General features: G+C 40.5%; 1 pseudogene; it reads right to left on the bottom strand.

The window, feature by feature from the left end:
- Positions 1–9,807: 9,807 nt before the first annotated feature.
- Positions 9,808–14,349, bottom strand: LOC148030080 (uncharacterized; annotated as a pseudogene).
- Between the last annotated feature and the right edge of the window lie 4,075 nt (positions 14,350–18,424).

Here is an 18,424-nt window from a genome sequence, read left to right as displayed (position 1 = left end):
TCTCAATCTGCCTGTCCATGGCGAAGAATGTGAACCACTGCTAGAGGACGCTCCAAGTCCACTAATATTTTGTGACTGCTGCTGTGAATTCTGTGCAGTATTACCATTTTGTGCATCTACATCATCAATCACATTTACTGGTTTATACCAGCTACTCATCTCATCAAAAACAACATCTCTGCTCACTGTAAACTTACGAGTAGAAGGGTTATAGCATCTATACCCTTTTTGCTGCAGAGAGTAACCAATAAAGATGCACTTCTCAGCTTTTGGATCCAACTTGGATCTCAGCTCATCTGGCACATGTACATAGGCAATGCAACCAAAAATTTTTAAATGAGAAATATCTGGTTTCCTACCAGTATACCTCTCCTCTGGAGTCATTCCATGTATTGCTGCAGTGGGAGTCCTGTTCATTATGTAGACTGCTGTAGCAACTGCTTCAGCCCAATAAAAATCTGGCAAGTCTTTTTCATTGAGCATGGCACGAGATACCTCTCCAATATGCCTGTTTTTCCTTTCTGCAATTCCATTTTGTTGTGGGGTATAACTGCATGAATATTGCTGCTTTATGCCATGCTCCTGCAGGAACCTTGCAAACTCATTTGAGAGGTACTCTCCCCCTCCATCTGACCTTAGGCATTTTATTTGCAAACCTGTTTCTTTTTCAACCATAGCTTTAAGGGTTTTGAAATGCCCAAAAACTTCACTTTTCTTTTTCATAAAATACACCCAAACTTTTCTGCTATAGTCATCAATAAAACTGACAAAATAATGACAGCCTCCAAGAGATGCAGCTTTAGTTGTCCACACATCAGAGTGGATTAATTCCAATGGCTTCTCACTCTCTTGAACATGTCTAGAAAATGGTTTCCTTGCCTGTTTTCCAAACTGACAGGCTTCACATACCTTATGCATTTCTGCAACCTTGAATTTTGGCAATCCTGCAACAATATTTTGGGCCTGCATTGATTTAAGTCGCTGTACATTAACATGACCAATGCGTTTATGCCAGATATCAATATCTGCAACTACACCGGTCCCATGTGCAAACATTGCTGCACTCAATTCAGACATGTCTGCATCCAATGTAAACATTCTGCCCTTCTTCTTTCCTTTTGCTATCAAGCGACCTTTATTTTTCATATCCTCAACAAAGCATCCATGAGGATTAAATCTGACCTGCAAGCCCTGCTCAACCATTTGACCGACAGAAACCAGATTCTTGGTGATATTCGGAACATGAAATACATCGGACAGGTATTTCTTTTTCCCATCCTGCATAGACAAGGGAATTTTTCCAATCTGCACAATAGGATGTGCAGTATCATCACCAGTCTCCACAAATCCTGGTTTTTCCATTTTCCTTGCATCCTCCATCCATTCTGCATGACCTGTCATGTGGTTTGATGCACCTGAGTCAACATACCATACATCATTGCTTTCTTCTGCACTTGTCACAGAATTATTCATGTGCTGCACCATGAACAAATGCTCATTTCTGTCATCACCCTGTCTGCTAGAAGATGCATAATTCCCTTGTTGCAGTTTTCCATTCATGATGTCATTCTGCTTTTTATAGCAGTCTTTAGCCATATGACCCATTTTACCACAGTAGTAGCATTCAACATTACTGTTTGCATTTTGACCTCTTTGCCATCCACCACGACCTCTTTGGCTCCCCCTGCCTCTAGAGTTACCACGTCCTCCTCCATAGGACTGGTTTTCTTGAGTTTGCTGCATATTCTGATTTCTACCACGGCCTCCAAATCGGCCTCCTCTACCTCTGCCTCTACCTCTTCCAGCATTTGAGTAGAAGACAGCTTCTTTTGAAGTTCCTCCTGAAGAAGATGCACCACCATTTCTTTGCTCCTCAGAAATTAGAAGAGCAATCAGCTCCTCAAAATCAGGAAATCTTTCACGAACTGAAATGGATGTCCGAAACTGTGCATAATCCTTTCCTAGACCATTCAAGGTCACAGAAACTAAATCATCATCTTCCACTGGCGACCCAATGGAAGCAAGTGCATCTGCAATCTTCTTCACCTTCATGTGGTAGTCATTGATGCTCATATTTTCTCTTTGCAAATTGTGCAACTCTTGCTTGAGCTGCATTTTCCTGGCTTGCGTATTTGTGCTATACATCTTTGACAGAGTATCCCATGCCTCCTTTGGCGTACTTGCATCCTGAATATGCACAATCATAGAGTCTGAAATGCTGATAGACAGCCAGTACATAACTTTCCTGGCTCTCTCATGCCATGCTTTGAATGCCTGCATTTGCTGTTGATTGGGAACATCAGGAAGAACTGGTTCTTCTTCATTTCCTGCAACAAATTCCCAATATCCTTTTCCCATAAGGAAATTCGTCATTCTAAACTTCCATGCTTGGAAGTTGTTCTTGTCAAGCTTTTCAGTGACAATCTGTGAGAGAGAATCAGACGCCATTACAGAATACTGCAAAAAGTTATGTCACTGCAAAGAACACAGCTTCAGCCTCACAAGGGCAAATCTGCAAAACTGGCAAAAGTGGTATTTGACCACACAGTCACTTCCTAGTGACGATTTTGCATAAACAGAAACCAAGGATGATTCTGTAACTCCCAATGTCTCTGCGCATAAGCATACGATGCAATTTCTGTGGTAACTTTTCACCATCCTGTAGAACAGTGGTCGCACAGCATAAAATAGGGCTTTTTCCTGAGTGCGTGCAGAAAACTTCCGCCTCCAAAACAGGCCCCGAAATGGCCTCAAATCAAAAAAACAGGGTCGCTAAGAGCTAAACCTCTCTCCCGCAGCATATACTGCCCTCTTGCTTCAGCGCGAAGGGCGTCTCAACCTGAGACAATGCACTCCTGCAATTTCCGGCTGTGCTACCTGCAGAGATCTGCTCCCAAAACAGAAAATGAAAGCAACACTGCTCCTCTTACCAGAACACCGCGAGCTTGGCTTGCTTTCTTGAGCTCCTTACCACGAACAAGGCTCTGATACCATGTCAAGATTGTGGGAGAGAAGGAAGGAGTCTCGCTTGAAGCTTTCTTGCTTGCACAATGGGGGAAGACACACAAGGGTGGAGGCTGAAAACAGTTTTCCTCTTCTTAGTTGTGTAAGCCAAAAAGAACTCACATACAAAGAAATAGAAGAACCCTATATATGGGTCTCAAACCAAACTCAACTAACTAAGGTGGCATACTAACTGAGCCACGAACTAGAGTAGATAAGGATAGCTATCATGTAGCTATTATTCATGGGCGGTGTATCAACCGCATCTGCAACTAACACGGAGGTGACATAAATGCACAACGGTCACCCTGGCGTATCACGAGTGGAGCTCGATATCTCAACATGCCACTCCGAGAGAGGTTACCCCCGTCGGTACACTGGATGTAGAGGGGTCTTTTGGATATGCCCAGGAGCGTGGACGGAGATGGGAGAGGACCCATTTTATGCAGACTCCTAGGGGTTATGGATATCTGGTTGATAGTAGGTCAGGAGCCATCATCATGAATGATGAGGGGAGGAGGGTGATGGCTCGCTTGAGAGAGTTGTGCCAACAAGTTTTTCGGCACAACGTCCTGGATCATTGGAAGAACATACCGGAGGGGAGCAAGGACTACATAGTAGCATCCTTGTACGAGGAGTTTCCGGTGCCAGCCGCAGTAGATAGATTCTTTACGGGGTGGATGATGGATTGCATGTGTGCATACATGTCATATAGACGATCCGACGCATGCAAGGCAATCAAGAGTGGGACTGCAAAGCCCGAGTGGTTAGATGCAGATGACTGGCACCGACTGAGGGAGGAGGCTATAGATTCTCTAGGACATTGGAGTCAGCAGCGCGAGGCGGCGAGGGCATGACTCGAGGCGGGAGTGGTCCATCATCTTGGGAGTGGTGGCCACAGGACATATTTGGAGGACTTTGTAAGTTTCTCTTTTGTTTTGCTTGTTTTTTTTTTTGAAATATTCTTTATACTGACAATCATGTTTCTAACAGTTAGCATTTTGTTTTCTTTGCAGCACTCCATTACAAATCGCGATCCGCAAGGCCTTGAGACTCGATATGCAGAGAGGCACGGTCTCAATGCATTGATCGACCGATTGTATAGACGCGGCGGCCCTGTAAGTCACTCATCTTTCTTGTCTGTAGTTACCATGAGATATTTGAATGCATTATTGTATGGTGGATTGATGTGTTGTTTCTTTTTCTGCAGAATCCGTTCGATGCTCCTTTGCAGCGGGACGAGCTTTCGGGGGACGAGGATTTGTAGCTCACCCTTGGATCCTTGGAGCTCACACACCTTTATTTTTTAGTCGCCTGATCTATGTAGACATTTTCTATGTATTAATGATATCCTGTCATGATTATACCAATCGTTTTTTATGCGATCATGTATTTATTTCATGTATCAGTTTTATGATTTTAGTATACATTCTTTTTGTTTGCAAGTGCTTTGTATACAATAGTGCAGAAACTATTTTGTATGGCTCTCATACAGCACACAGTGCTATATGTGGCAGGGCAGGTGCCACAAAAATTTTTTTATCCCTGTTACCGTCGCTATTGGCATCGCAAATTTACTGCTCGCGTCGCTATTGCCGTCGCTATGCGCATCGCAAATTTACTGGTTGCGTCGCTATATGCGTCGCAAATGCGACACATATAGCGATGCCAATAGCGACGTTTCTATGGCGACGTCAATAACGACGCTTTTTGCGACGACGAGGGAAATTTTTGTTGTTTGTATTTTCGTCGCTTTAAACGTCGGTATAAGGTCTATATCTTGTAGTGGTTGATTCCAGTGGGTAGGATTCCACTGTTGTTGAGTCACCATTGGAGGAATTGTTTGAGACCACTGATGTTGTGGTTGAACCATCATTTGAGGCATTGTCGTTTGCGGCCACTGTGGATTAGTTGTATTGTGACACTGTTTGCATTTGGGGGTAGGGGTAGGGGTAGGGAACTGTCCCTGGGACTGCATTTGGTGGGTATACCATTCCTGGCATGGGAGGAGGTAAAACTCCTCTTCTTGATCTCATTGACAACCTTGCTTCAACTTCATCATATAATCTTGCACCTTCCACTACATCTTGCAAATTGACTGGTCTTCTCAATTCCACAAATTTGCAAACTTCTAGTTGTAGGCCTCTGAGGAACACTCCTTTTTGGATGCCTTCATCCAAATGATGATTGGTCCATCTCTTCAGAATGGATTCCATTCGCGAGACATAAGCTTCTACTCTTTCTCTAGAGGACTAACTCAGGTTCATGAACTCCTCTTGCATTCACTCTTCAAAACCTTCACGACTGAATTTAGTGAGAAAGGCCAACTTCAAGTCGTCCCATGTGCCAAAAGTTCGTGATGCTTGTCTTTCATACTACTAAAATGATGTGCTGGTGGGAAATATTGCCGATCAATGCTCGAGGATTCTTGCATTGTTAGCCACACATGCTATCATAAATTCTACTACATGAAGATCAGGGTCTTCATTGTACTCTCCCTTAAAAATTGGCCATGGGATTACATTTGCTGCCTCTCATCAATATTTCTAGGACAAATCTAAGTAGGAAGGGGACCTTGAGTCACCATGGGGACTTCTATAAAGAGTGCTTTTAAGGCGTCGAAGGAGGCTTCTGCTCTGCAAGCTCCTTCTCGGCCTTGACTTTTTCCTTCTCTCTTCTCACGTACCTCCTGAGTCATTCTAGTGCTTGCCTCTTGATTGCGTCATTCATTAGGGGGTTGGCTCCAACCAATTGGTCTATACTCAACAGAATAGAATCAGAGGGGGCTTGAGTCTCTATGGGACTCTCTGGCTCACATCTCTTCTACTTCCTTCTTTTCAACATCTCTAAATTCTGCTTTCATGTCACTACATAGGGGGAGATATTTTGTTCTGAAGGTATCAAAACTCATTCTTCTGAGGATCGTTGTTGTGCCACCATCATAATAATGCCAGCTTCTGATGGTTTCAATAGTATATATAGTGAAGAACACTCTGTCTACCAAGTGCCAATGGGTTGTTAATTGAACAAATAGGGGGTTGTATGTGCACCATACATCTCTTGCTATTGAGCATCTACGAACAAATTCCAACTCTTTTCTTTCTTGTTTTCGTGAACCTCCAATGACCATGACTCCTGAAGCTTCTTCACAATCTCCCACTTGATAATGTCTAGAAACTTCTCAATGAATTCCAAATCTTCTATGGATGATCATTCTTTCTGTTTCTTCTCTTTAGTTTGTTCCCAAACAATTTTCCACCAAGATGCAAGTTTCTGTTGCTCAACAGGAAGAGGAAATAGTCCACCACATAGAGCCTGCATCATGATGGTAATATGTTTCCGCCATTGTGAAATGAACTTCTTGTGGAAAGTGGCTTTGGAAATGAGTATCTCTAATTTTTGAGTGGTGGAAGGAACTTTGCAAGCATCCATTGAATTCTTCTCTTCTTGGCAATGCCATTTGCCTTATTTTCAACCATTTGTAATGCTTGTTGATGGCAAGTTTTCTCAGCTGTGCACCAAAAACATGGAGCCCCAAGAGAGTCACCACGGAAAAAGGGTTTCTACTGTAAGAAAATATGTATTATAACATCAAAAAGATTTTGTTTCATTCTTTAGAGAACCACAAGAAGGAAAAGAACACCACTAGTAAGAAACCTTCATGCAACATCATATAAACAATTCTCCCATGGTTTTATCTTCAATAAAATTGATCATTTTCTTCATAATCTTCATAGAATTTATTGATAGACAAAGAGAATACAAAAAAATACTCCACTTTGAATGGAAAAATATCACATAATATTCATATTCTTAGTTTTCTCTCATAGTCTCTCATTGATGGAAACATTGTTTTGCATAGAATTGGCTATCTCTGACTCTCTCTTTCTCTCTCAATCAATAGTACATCATCTCCTCACTACAATACTTAATAATCACTCAAAATAATCCTTGTTTGGTTGTGGATACTCCTTTCAAAATGTGACTGATTCACTAGAGCCACTACAGTGACTCTTCATTACTTATCACTGTCACTTCACTCCAGTCTTCTCTTGAGTCTTCAGCAACTACTTGTTTGACTTCCTTGAGCTCTTTTGAACTTATATTCACCTCTTTCCAAGGCTAGGAAACTTTACCAAAATCACACATGCATTTCAACTTACAAAGGCATATAAAACAAAACAGAACAAAAATAGAGGCTCTACAGAAGTTCAACAAAAGATATCACAGAAGGTCAATAGACAGCATCATAACCTCATAACTCATACTAAAACCATTCCAAAATATAAAAAAACCATTCAATGAGCTTTCAAACATTCTCAACCTTCATTAATAATTAATCCATGCTTCATACAGAATAGAAATAGAACAAAATAGAAGCTAAACAGAACCAATTAGAATCTCAACAACAACAGATCCTATCAGAACATCACAGAGCCTCATATTTCTACTGAGAATCATCATAACCTTCCAAAACATTATTAATCTCATCCAAAACACTTTCAAACACTTCCAAAACAACTAGTCATCACTCAAAATCCATCAAAAATCAACCATTTAGCCTTCAAAAACAACAAAAATCAGCCAAAAAATCTAGTATTTTTAGCATTTAAAAAATGTAATGTTAACCTCAGCACAAGAAGAAAGTGAAAAAAGTGAAAAAATGCAAGTTGACTAAAAGAGGTAGCCCAGGAGGAAATTAGACACAATGGAAGAAGCAAGAAGGAAAAAAACCAAAAGTGCAAGGGCAGCCTCAAAATCTAAGCCAAAGGCAGAAGCACGTTCTTAAATGCAAGGCACCCCTAAAACTTTTTGTAAAAGAGTACCAGGCTTCCTCTTGTGTAAATTGTAAAGATAGATGGGCGGTAGAAAGGAAGCTAGGAAGATAGAAGGACAATGGAAAAGAGGCCCTAGGCCATAGCTGGCCATGTAAAAAAGGGGGATAAGGAAATGACCACCCAAAAGGGATTTAGGGTTTTGTATATAAAGTTGAAAAGTGAATGAAGAGCTCATTCTTTGGTATATGGTAAAAGTGGACTCATCATCTTCTCTTCTCTTTGCTTGTTTGTGAGTGCTTGAGGAAGGGAGTGTGAGTGAGTGAGTGAGTGAGTGTGTGAGGGTGAGAGAACTTGGAGGTAAAGCTCTTTGTCATCTCCTCTCTTCTTCTTCTCTTCTCTTCTCTTCTCTCGTCTCACGCATGGTTATGGAGGATGGAGCTTGGAGGAGGATACTTGAGCTTGCATCACGAATCATGGAGCTACCGAAGTGCTTGAGGGAGGAGGCAACTCATTTGGGCATCAAGGTAAGCTCACTACAACCTGATAGGATTGAAGGTGCATTGGCTAGGTGAGAGATAGCCACAGGTGCTTTGCTTGAAGTTCTTGAAGGAATAAGCGATCTGTGGGTCTTGGCCGTTGAGCATGAGCTCCAATTATACCTAGAAAGACTAGGAGGGTGTTGTAGAGCTTATGCATGTTTCAATATCTCAATGTCTCAAACTACTTTTGATGTCCTTTCCACTTAAAGGTAAATGTAAGTTTAAGTTAATAGATTAATTTTGAGGTGATACACCTATGTGCTCAAATTGATTGAGCTATAGCCCCATTGCCTAGGTATGTTAATGTTGAAGGGCTACATCATAAACTATGCAAAACTAGGAAATTTACATCGACAAATCCCTCGTTCTTACACAATAACTAGTAGAGGATGAAGCATCTTGTCTTAATGTATGAGAGAGAGAGAGAGAGAGAGTTCTTACATAGTATCCTTTTAATTTCAACTAGAAAGATAAGCAACTCTGCAAATTACTCTTTTTAAAAATTGCCTCATCTTCTTTCATTTATTTTCTATGAGGATGGTTATACACTTAGAAGAGAGTTTTTACATGGTAGGGACATTTCCAAAATTTCTAAGTCATGTCCTCTCTAGATTTTCAACCTTAATGTTGTAGAGCATATCCGTTCTAGGTTTTCAACCTTTGTGGGTTCAAGCTTAAAAATCTATGAAGGAAAAAAAGTTGTGTTAATGTTCTCTAAAATATCTCAAAGGTATAATGTTCTCTAAAATATCTCAAAGGTACATAGGATAAAATGATAACATAGCATGATTTTTATTATAATCCACTTTGAGTGTGCCCACTGCACAAATAAAAGACAATCCAACTCCTAAAGCTCTAAGGGTAACTAAATGCGTAATGCATTTAAAGAAACTTAGTGCTTGGGCTATGTGAACTCCTCTATGATGACTTCACCAACTTCATAAACTATCAATTGCCCTCTTTCCTAGTTGCTTGTCTTGGGAATTTTACTTGGTCGTGCTTTGGCTTGTATTACTATAAGTTCATTTGCGATTCATGTTTTATTTCCTTTGAAACATTTTGATTACTTTAATGGTTCGATTATATCTTAATATACGTTTGCAAACACGAAAGTTGCTTCATTATCTGCAACATACCAATGTTTTTGTTATAATCCACTTTGGAGTGTGCCAATGGTACAAATAAAAGAAAATCACACACCTAGAGCTCTAAGGGTAACAAAATACACCATGCATTTAAAGTGACTTAATGATTATGCTTTGTGAACTTGTTTATGATGCATTTAAAGCAACTTAATGATTATGCTTTGTGTATATAGGAAGAGAGAGAGAGATGGTACGCAGGAGCACGAACAACAGGAATGAACAGTTATGTTTTTTCATTGCGTTGATTCAGTTATACAAGGCGATGACCTCTCGGCCATCGCGTCTGTTCAGTTATTTTTTAATCATTGGTTATTACATAAATGCATAAAAGTATGTATTTGTTTAATACACCAATACTCCCCCATAAACAAATATGTTAACAATTTGGAAACTCCATTCCAATTGTCTCTACAGACTTGAAGTGTGGTGCAGAGCTCAAGCTTTTTGTAAACACATCATCAGCATTGTCTTTGGAAGGCTTGTAGAGTAGCACTATCTTTCGAGCCTCAACCTGTTCTCTCACAAAATGATTAGCTATATCAATGTGTTTAAGTTTGTCTGATTGTCTTGCCTTTTGAGATGACTCTATAGCAGACATAGAATCTGAGTATAAAACAATAGGAAGATGAACATGAAAACCAAGTTTAGTTAGAAGGTTGTTGATCCATAGAGCTTCTTTTGTAGCTTCAGATGCTGCCTTATACTCTCATTTAGTGCTTGAGAGAGAGATAGTTTCTTGACGTTTACTCCTCCATGATATGGTGCCTCCTGAAAGAGTGAAGGCAAAACCACCAATAGAATGCCTTGATTTTCAATATGTGGCCCAATCTGCATCTGTATAGCCAATAACTCGAAGACCATCTGTTGTATTTCCTTTAGAAATGTAATGCCAAAATTTCATGTAGTATTTATGTATTCAAGTAATCTGTTAGCTAGCAATAGGTGTTCATTTCGTGGAGAATGCATATACCATGAAAGCATGCCCGAAGCAAAAGCTAAATCAGGACGAGTACATGAGACTAGATAGTGAATACTACCAAGAATGCTTCAGTATAACTTAGCAAGAGGATCATGCTTCCATAATATTGTGTTTGTCTCTAGCATTGTGTGTGTTTGATGTTGCATCAATGGTAGTGGTGTCCAGCAATGCTTATGCAAATTAGTATTGAACTTCTTTACAACCCCTTCTGCAAATTTTGCTTGAGTGAGATGTAGTGTGTGTGTTGGGCGATGCCTAAATACTTGCATGCCTAAAATATAACTAATTTCCCCCCCATCACTCATGAGAAATGTAGCAGTTAGTTCAGATTTTATTTGTTGCATTAATGAGATAGATGTTGCTAGCAAGAAAATGTCATCCACATAGAAAGCCAAGATGACAAATTGCGATCCGCGCCAACAAATGTAGACCGAAACATCAGTTTGGAGCCGCCCAAAATGAATGGATTGCATAAAGGAGTGAAAGCGGGCATTCCATTGACGGGGAGATTGCTTGAGGCCATATAAGGACCGTAGGAGGCGGCAAACATAATCAGGGTGGTCAGGATGGACAAAGTGGGGAGGCTATACCATATAGATCTCTTCCTCAAGTTCGCCATTAAGAAAAGAAGTCTCAACATCCATTTGGTGCAATTCCAAATCATGTTGGACTCCAACAACGAGCAATGTATGCAATGATGCAAGGCGAAGTGTAGGGGAGAACGTCTCAAAGTAATCCACTCCAGGCTCTTGAGAGAAGCCTCGGGCTACAAGTCGCACTTTATAACGCTCAATAGAACCATCAGAACGGTATTTGCGCCGGAGAAGCCATTTACAGGTAATGGGTTTGCGATGTGAGGGAAGAGGTACTAGAACCCATGTGTTATTATGAATTAAAGAGGCCATTTTAGCCTCCATTGCAGCACACCAAAGGTGAGCCTCAGGTGAGCCAAGTGCAGCAGCAACACTAATAGTGCCATCAGGAGAAAGAGCAGAATCATCAAGTGTTGTAGAGGTATGAGAGGTCTGTGCCAAAGCAACATTAAGGTGACCAAGTATATCAGCTAGACTGCGAGTCTTTGTTGTTGGAAGAGACTCGGTTGAGGTGGGAGAAGTAGATTGCGAGTTTGGAGGTACACATGTAGGTCAAAAAGAAGAAGAACCTCCTCAAGTAGAGTTAGGAGCTCGTGAAGAGCTTGGTTGATTAGAAGGTTGGAACACAGGGCTCTCATAATGAAGGCGGGTAAAGGGGTTGCGAGGAACTCTTGAGGTAGTGGTGTGTTCAATAGGACTAGAGTTATGATGCAAATGAATATTTGTCATGGAGAGGCTTGCTGTAGGGGACAAGAGAACAGGGCAAATCACTTCTCGAGGAGTTGGTGTTGTAGGTTGAGGACCAAGAGGAGGAATCACAGGGGGTGGAGGAGGTGGAGGAAGAGCAAGTACATCTGGTACATGTATAGTGGACATCTCAAGGACTCCTGAAGAAGGACCAGGATCCATGGTAGTGGTGGATGATGGAGGAAAGTTTAGAGGAGTGGAGATTGAGGAAGGGTCAATAGTGGAAGGGGTCACAATTAGCAAATGCTCTTGAAAGAAGAGGTCACGACTAAAGGAGAAGGTATGAGTTGTAGGATGGTAGACCCGATATCCTTTGATACCAAATCGATCACCATAACCAACGAGAATGCCGCGCTCAGCATGAGATGAGAGTTTGTCACGCTTATCTGTTGGAATAAGAGTGTAGCAAGGAGTGACCCAAAGATGCATAAATGAGAGATGTTTGGTTTCTCACCAGTCTATAGTTCATAGGGAGTTTTATTTGGAAGAGTGCGTGTAGGGAGCCGATTTTGTACATAGCAAGCTGTAGCAGTAGCTTCTTCCCAAAAGGATTGGGAGACACTAGTAGTAAGGAGCATGGCACGCACAGCATTCAACAAGGTGCGATTTTTTCTTTCAGCCACCTCATTTTGTTGGGGAGAGTAGGGAACTGTGAGCTAATGTAAAATGCCCTCTTGAGTGCAATATGCCTTGAAGGCATTGGAAATATACTCACCACCATTATCCGTGCGGAGGCAACAAAGGGGTTTGTTCAATTGCCGCTCCGCAAATGTCTTGTAGTGCTGAAAATGAGTAAGCACCTCAGATTTGTGCTTGAGAAAGTACAACACCGTGTACTTTGACCAATCATCAATAAAGGTGAGTATGTAAGAGGAACCTGTAAGAGAGATAGTAGGCATTGGGCCACAAAGGTCTGAGTGGATCAGCTCTAAGAGATCTTTGGTTTTGCTCTTGGACCTAGGGAATTTGGTGCGTGTCATCTTGCCAAAGATACACGCTTCACATAAGGAAATGTGGCTCAAGTTAGGTGTAAATCCTGTAGCCATCCTATGAGCCTGGATAGTACGCATCGCTTGGACATGAGGATGTCCCAAGCGGTAATGCCACAATAAGGTCTCCCCATCATTTGAGCCATGGGAAGAATAAAGCTCCATGCTGGGGTGTATCACCTCAAGTCCAAGAGGGTACAACTTGCCTTGTTTAGAACAAATTAAGTGAGTAGGAACACTAGAAGTACCAGCCGTCTTGATGACACAGTAATTGTGTTGGAATTCCACACTAGTGCCATGTTTGGTTAACTCATCAACTGAGAGAAGGTTCTTTGTTAGGCCAAGGACATAATAAATGTCAGGGACTATAGTAGTGGTGCCATTGGGTAGCCGCAAGTGTAGAGATCCTTTATTAGCAGCTTTATAGAGAGAGTCATCACCAAGTCAAACCTCAAATGAAGAGGATACATGGTGGCAATCATGGAGCCAAGATTGGGTTCCCGTCATATGATGCGTAGCTCCAGTATCAAGATACCAATCCTCAACATGAGAGTTGGAGGTAGCAATGGCAGCATAGAGATGCATAGTGGTTACTTCATCACTCAAGTCATCAACCCCATAGGCTTGGTTTGCATTCATGCGAGAGTTGGAAGGGCGAAGTTGACGCCTCTTTGTGCGGCATTGGCGCTCAGTATGACCTCTACGATGACAGAAGTTACAGATAGGGACAGTGTGAGTGGAGGCAGAAGCACCTTGATTATTACAAAAGCGAGGAGTTGAAGAGAAGTGCATGAATGGATGGCGTGATTGTCTAGAGGAGAAGGGTCGTAAAGGTGAATTAGGTTGGGAAAGCAATTGAGATTGGCGGGAGTTGAATTGTCTAGGGAGAAATCGAGAGAGTGGACGAGAACCACCAGCAAGCATGGCTAAAGGTATAGTGGGAGAGGTGGTTGAGGAGGCGGGTGGAGTTCTTCCCCGATTGCGGATTTGATCTTCCTGTCTTATGTTAGCCAGCAAAGTTGTGAGTTTTAAATTAGGTGTGTTAGAATTTTGTGAGACAAATGATTGCCATGTATCAGGTAAAGCTGCAAGAAGTATGTTTACTTGAACCTCCTCGGGGAGATGTAGGCTTGCAATTAGTAGGTTGTCGTTTGCAGATTGCCAAGCTTCGAGGAATGCTTTCAGTTGTAGGGTAATTCATCATCTGAATCTCGTTTAGTTGCTTGTGAAGGAGGACACGTGAAACAACATTGGTTAGTTGATACTGAGTTTTCAGGAGGTCCCACATTTCTTGAGCGGTTTCTAACGTCCGAACGAGCTGTAGTTGATGATCACCAAGATGCAAGATGATTTCAGTTCGGGCTTCCAAATCTTTCTTCTTCCAAGCAGCTTTCTCAGCATCAGTGGGCGCTTGGGCACCAGGCGCAACAGGTTGCTTGGCGGGATCAGGTTCGGAACCATCAGTAACGCCCCAATTACCAGCTTTTTCAAGGAGCATCTTTATATGCAGGCTACCTTGCAGCTTTTCGATTTGATAAAACTTCGATAGGGATGAAGATGATGATGCCGCAGCCATGGCTTCTTGAAGAGTCCGGATCAGATCAGGAAGCAGCGCCTGCAACAGGAAGCGTGAGAGCACTAAAACACCAAAGAGTTAGTAGTCGTCAGTGAGTGATACCATGTAGACAACTACATACAGAACTGTGTATATAGGAAGAGAGAGAGAGATGGTACGCAGGAGCACGAACAGCAGGAATGAACAGTTATGTTTTTTCATTGCGTTGATTCGGTTATACAAGGCGATGACCTCTCGGCCGTCGCGTCTGTTCAGTTATTTTTTAATCATTGGTTATTACGTAAATACATAAAAGTACGTATTTGTTTAATACACCAATATCGACTGTCCAGTCCTCTCTCTCTCTCTCCTACTTCTTCCTGTCCTCTCGCCTGTCCAGTCCTCTCTCTCTCTCTCTCCAGGATATTATAAACCAATGACGGAGCAGTCACGAAGAGAAGCTGCCGTAGAACACTATACAACTAACTTCCAAGAAGAAGATGGCGCCCGTGAAGAAGCAGAAAATGAAAAAAAAGAAGACGCAGAGGTGGCCATAGCTGCTGATGCCCGATGGGATTGCGGCAACATGCTGTACGATGCATCCGAACTCGTTGCTTTCACAAAGTTATTGCCTGTCATCGATCATGCCGACCAGAATACGAGCAACAGTGCCGATCAAACAGCTACATCTTCATGCAAGAAGAACAATATACGTTTCAGGCCGCCCTCTGATTCTACTCTATCGTCTCCGTTTACAATACTTAAGAAATACAGGAGCAGCAGCAGCCTGCAGCAAGGACCTCCTGCCAGAATGATCCGCGACAGATCGCTGCTTGAAAATTGCATCAACCCACATGATCTTGATCATCAGAAGGCCCAGGGATTCAGTGCAAGTATCCGGCCGGCGCATGATCAGCAGCCGAAACATGATACTGCGTGGTCCTTTGCCAAATGGATCAGGCTCATGAAGCGAACTCTACGCACAGGTTCGGTGACAAATTACGTGAAATTAACACGTAATATTAAAGAAATTTGTCAATTGTTCAAACAATTACTCCAACAAAGCTTAGTATAGATAGTTTTCAAAATCGCTGTGGTCCGTCACAACTTTGATACTTTCTATATAACGTTTAAAAGTTTCCAAGGTCAAGCTCGATACTACAAAAATCTAACACCATTCGCTTCCAAATTTATTGTGAATATTGACCGGGTGTTGTTTTCTTTTGGGGGGGATATTAGGACACAATCTATCTAAGCGGCAAAGATGCCCACACGAGGAGGCCATTGAAGTAAGCATAGTGCTCCTCGTAGTGATTACAAGTACCATACTGTCCACCATCACCACTACCACCATCACCACCACCACCACCACCATCTACTATACAATAGTAGTGATGATAATCTTTTGCTTAATTATCAAGATTGTGATCAACTTGATGATCAAGGTCCTTTAGTTAGTCATAATCATAAAGACCATGATCAATTAGTTGCCCACAAGGTAGTTAAAGGACGTTCACATCCTTGTAAGATTAGGCATGCAGAATCTACCAGGCTAAGCTTTGATACGATTTCCAAGCTTAGCATAAACCAAAATTGGATGTAATTATTTATTGAACTTCTGATCATGTGTTTTATAGGGGTAGAAGATAAATGTAAACATAGAATCTTGTTCAATACCACCATGACATCTCGTGAAGGGGGAAGTAGATTCATGTCTTTATAAAACTTCCAAAGAGATACTTATAATATAATTACTTGAAATCCTAATTATGTCATTTTAATTGTATATTTGCTTTATTTGTAGTACATATATGCTTGTTCATATCTTTTAAGCAAGTGGTTATTGTATATTTGTGAGTTGTAGATTTTATACTTGAATGGGAATTTAATATCCACTCTAATTGCTTTGGTCCCATCTTTCATAAGAGATAAGTTGGTGGGATTGATTGGCCTAAGATGGTGTGGGTGAGGCCTTGAGGTGGGGAAGAACCTAAATAATTGAGATTTTCTATTTGAAAACCTAAAATGAATACTTCATAATGAAACACTTTTGGTCTTTCTTACGTTAGTTTTTAATGCAAATTCTTTTTGGGCTAACAATAAGACATATTTGTAGAAGAAGTAAATTTGCAATACTTGTTTTGTATCTTTAAATGACTAGAATGACTTAAGTTCATGGCGTTCCTTGTTATTTAGTTAGAAGTTGCAAAGTTTTGACTTCCTTGTCTTTCATGGATTACGACTACATGAGGGTCAAAAAATCAAAATAGAGCCTTGTAAAAAAATGTTTAAGTTGCTAATTAGCTAAGGTTTTAGAAGAATTGACCTTCCAAATTTGGTCATTTTGATACAAGTTATGAGAGAATATATGGTTCATTTTAAGAGAGATGGCATTTTCCCACCAAAACCATGTTCTTTACTTCCTCCACATTCATTTGATATGGCATTCTCTTTTCTATCGCTCATTTCCTACTTTATAATATTATTGTCTAGTAGATTATATTTTTTTGTAACATTTACCTATCTCTCTTCGAACAATATAAGTGCAATATGTAAGTATAAACTTACTATTCAGATAGATTTAATTTATTCATCTTGGAGAAGTTTGTATCATTGAGCATTGCTGGATAAGGATGTGGTGAACAAGTTAGGGTTATCAAGATAGAAGCATACAAATTTATGAGTGGATTGCAATATTTATCCAAAAATGTGCTTTGACTAAAGGAGCCATTGAGGCTCACTCTAGAAGTTGCTATAGTCCAACTGAAGTGTTTGGACAACCAATACAAACTAGAAACAAGGAAGTTCAAATGGACTTTTTGAATTGCTTGAGAAGAGATTTGGTTCATGTATTGATATGTATGTAAGCACAATGGTTGCCTAAGCACAAGGGCAACTTGTTTTTTGGAAGAAAGGGATCAACTTATTTGAAAAAGTAAGGGGGCTACTTGCTATACAAGCATAGGGATTACTTAAGTCTATCTAATAGAGAGAAGAAATATTGAAATCTTGAGTTTGGTAGCTTCTTTATAAGCCTTTGGATCTCTAATTTGTAGCAATACTTGTTGCAACTATTGAGGTTTGTTCTTTACTAAATCAAATGTAGTGACTGTATGCTTTTGTACTCTGAAAATTGACAGGGGCAAGTTGAAGACGTAAGCCTTCCTTATTAGCTAAGACTTAGATTTTGGTCACACAAACCCTTGTTTGGAGAAGTTATGCTCACATTGGCACTCTTGAAATTGGAAACTTTGCAAGTTTTGTTCACATTTGAAGCTATGAACTAGATTGCTGCAAGTTGGATTCACACTATAGTCACTTGAAGCTGCTTTAAATTGAACATATTTAAATAGTTGTGTTCACCATGCAAAATTTGAATTGGTTATTTGTGAGTCACATGCAAAGAACCATTTCTACATTGGGAAGCATCTTTTAGTGAGCTGGTTCAATTGGTCTATGTTCACATCGTAGAGAAGAAAATCAATTTTTTGGAAGGTCTAAAGAGGGTTTTTATACAATCTTTTGTGAGCTATTTTTGCGTGAAAAATTTGTCAAATTTTTTAGAAAGATTATATAGAAATTTAGCATGCACTGAGAAGTGCTTGGTGAATGGTTTGTATTTACCTTTGAAATTATTTACACCTCTAAAGTAATTTAACTATGTGTGTGAAATTGGTTTTGCATGTGTCAATTTAAAGATATTTGGATAAATGGTTGATTGGTATTTAAGATTAATTTTCTTTTGCATGCACCATGAGTATAGACTCTACTTAATAAGACATGTGTTGTGAGAAAAAGTAGCCCAAGTATTGAAATGATAGCATGAAGTCTCTAAAAATAGGCTAGTTTTGGAGAAAGCTTGGCATAACCCTCGAAAAGTAACATACGTGCTTTAAAAGGTTAACCTAGCCGTTGAAAAAAGCAAAGCGTACCTTTGAAAAGTTAGCCTGGTCTTTTGAAGGAAGTGGTTTATCTTTGCATCTACAAATATGTTGTGTATGGTGTGGTTTTGTCTAATCTCTAATTTCCATTTCCAATGCTCTTTTTCTTTTAAATTTCTTTTTCTCTCAAGGTGACTAACACGAGTAAGAAATAT

This window comes from Lygodium microphyllum, chromosome 10 (genome assembly GCF_053477565.2).
Source record: "Lygodium microphyllum isolate KBCC chromosome 10, Lygodium_microphyllum_v1.1.10, whole genome shotgun sequence".
Classification (NCBI taxonomy): Eukaryota; Viridiplantae; Streptophyta; class Polypodiopsida; order Schizaeales; family Lygodiaceae; genus Lygodium; species Lygodium microphyllum.
Note: the sequence above shows the minus strand (reverse complement) of the source record. Positions and strands in the feature narration are given on the sequence as shown.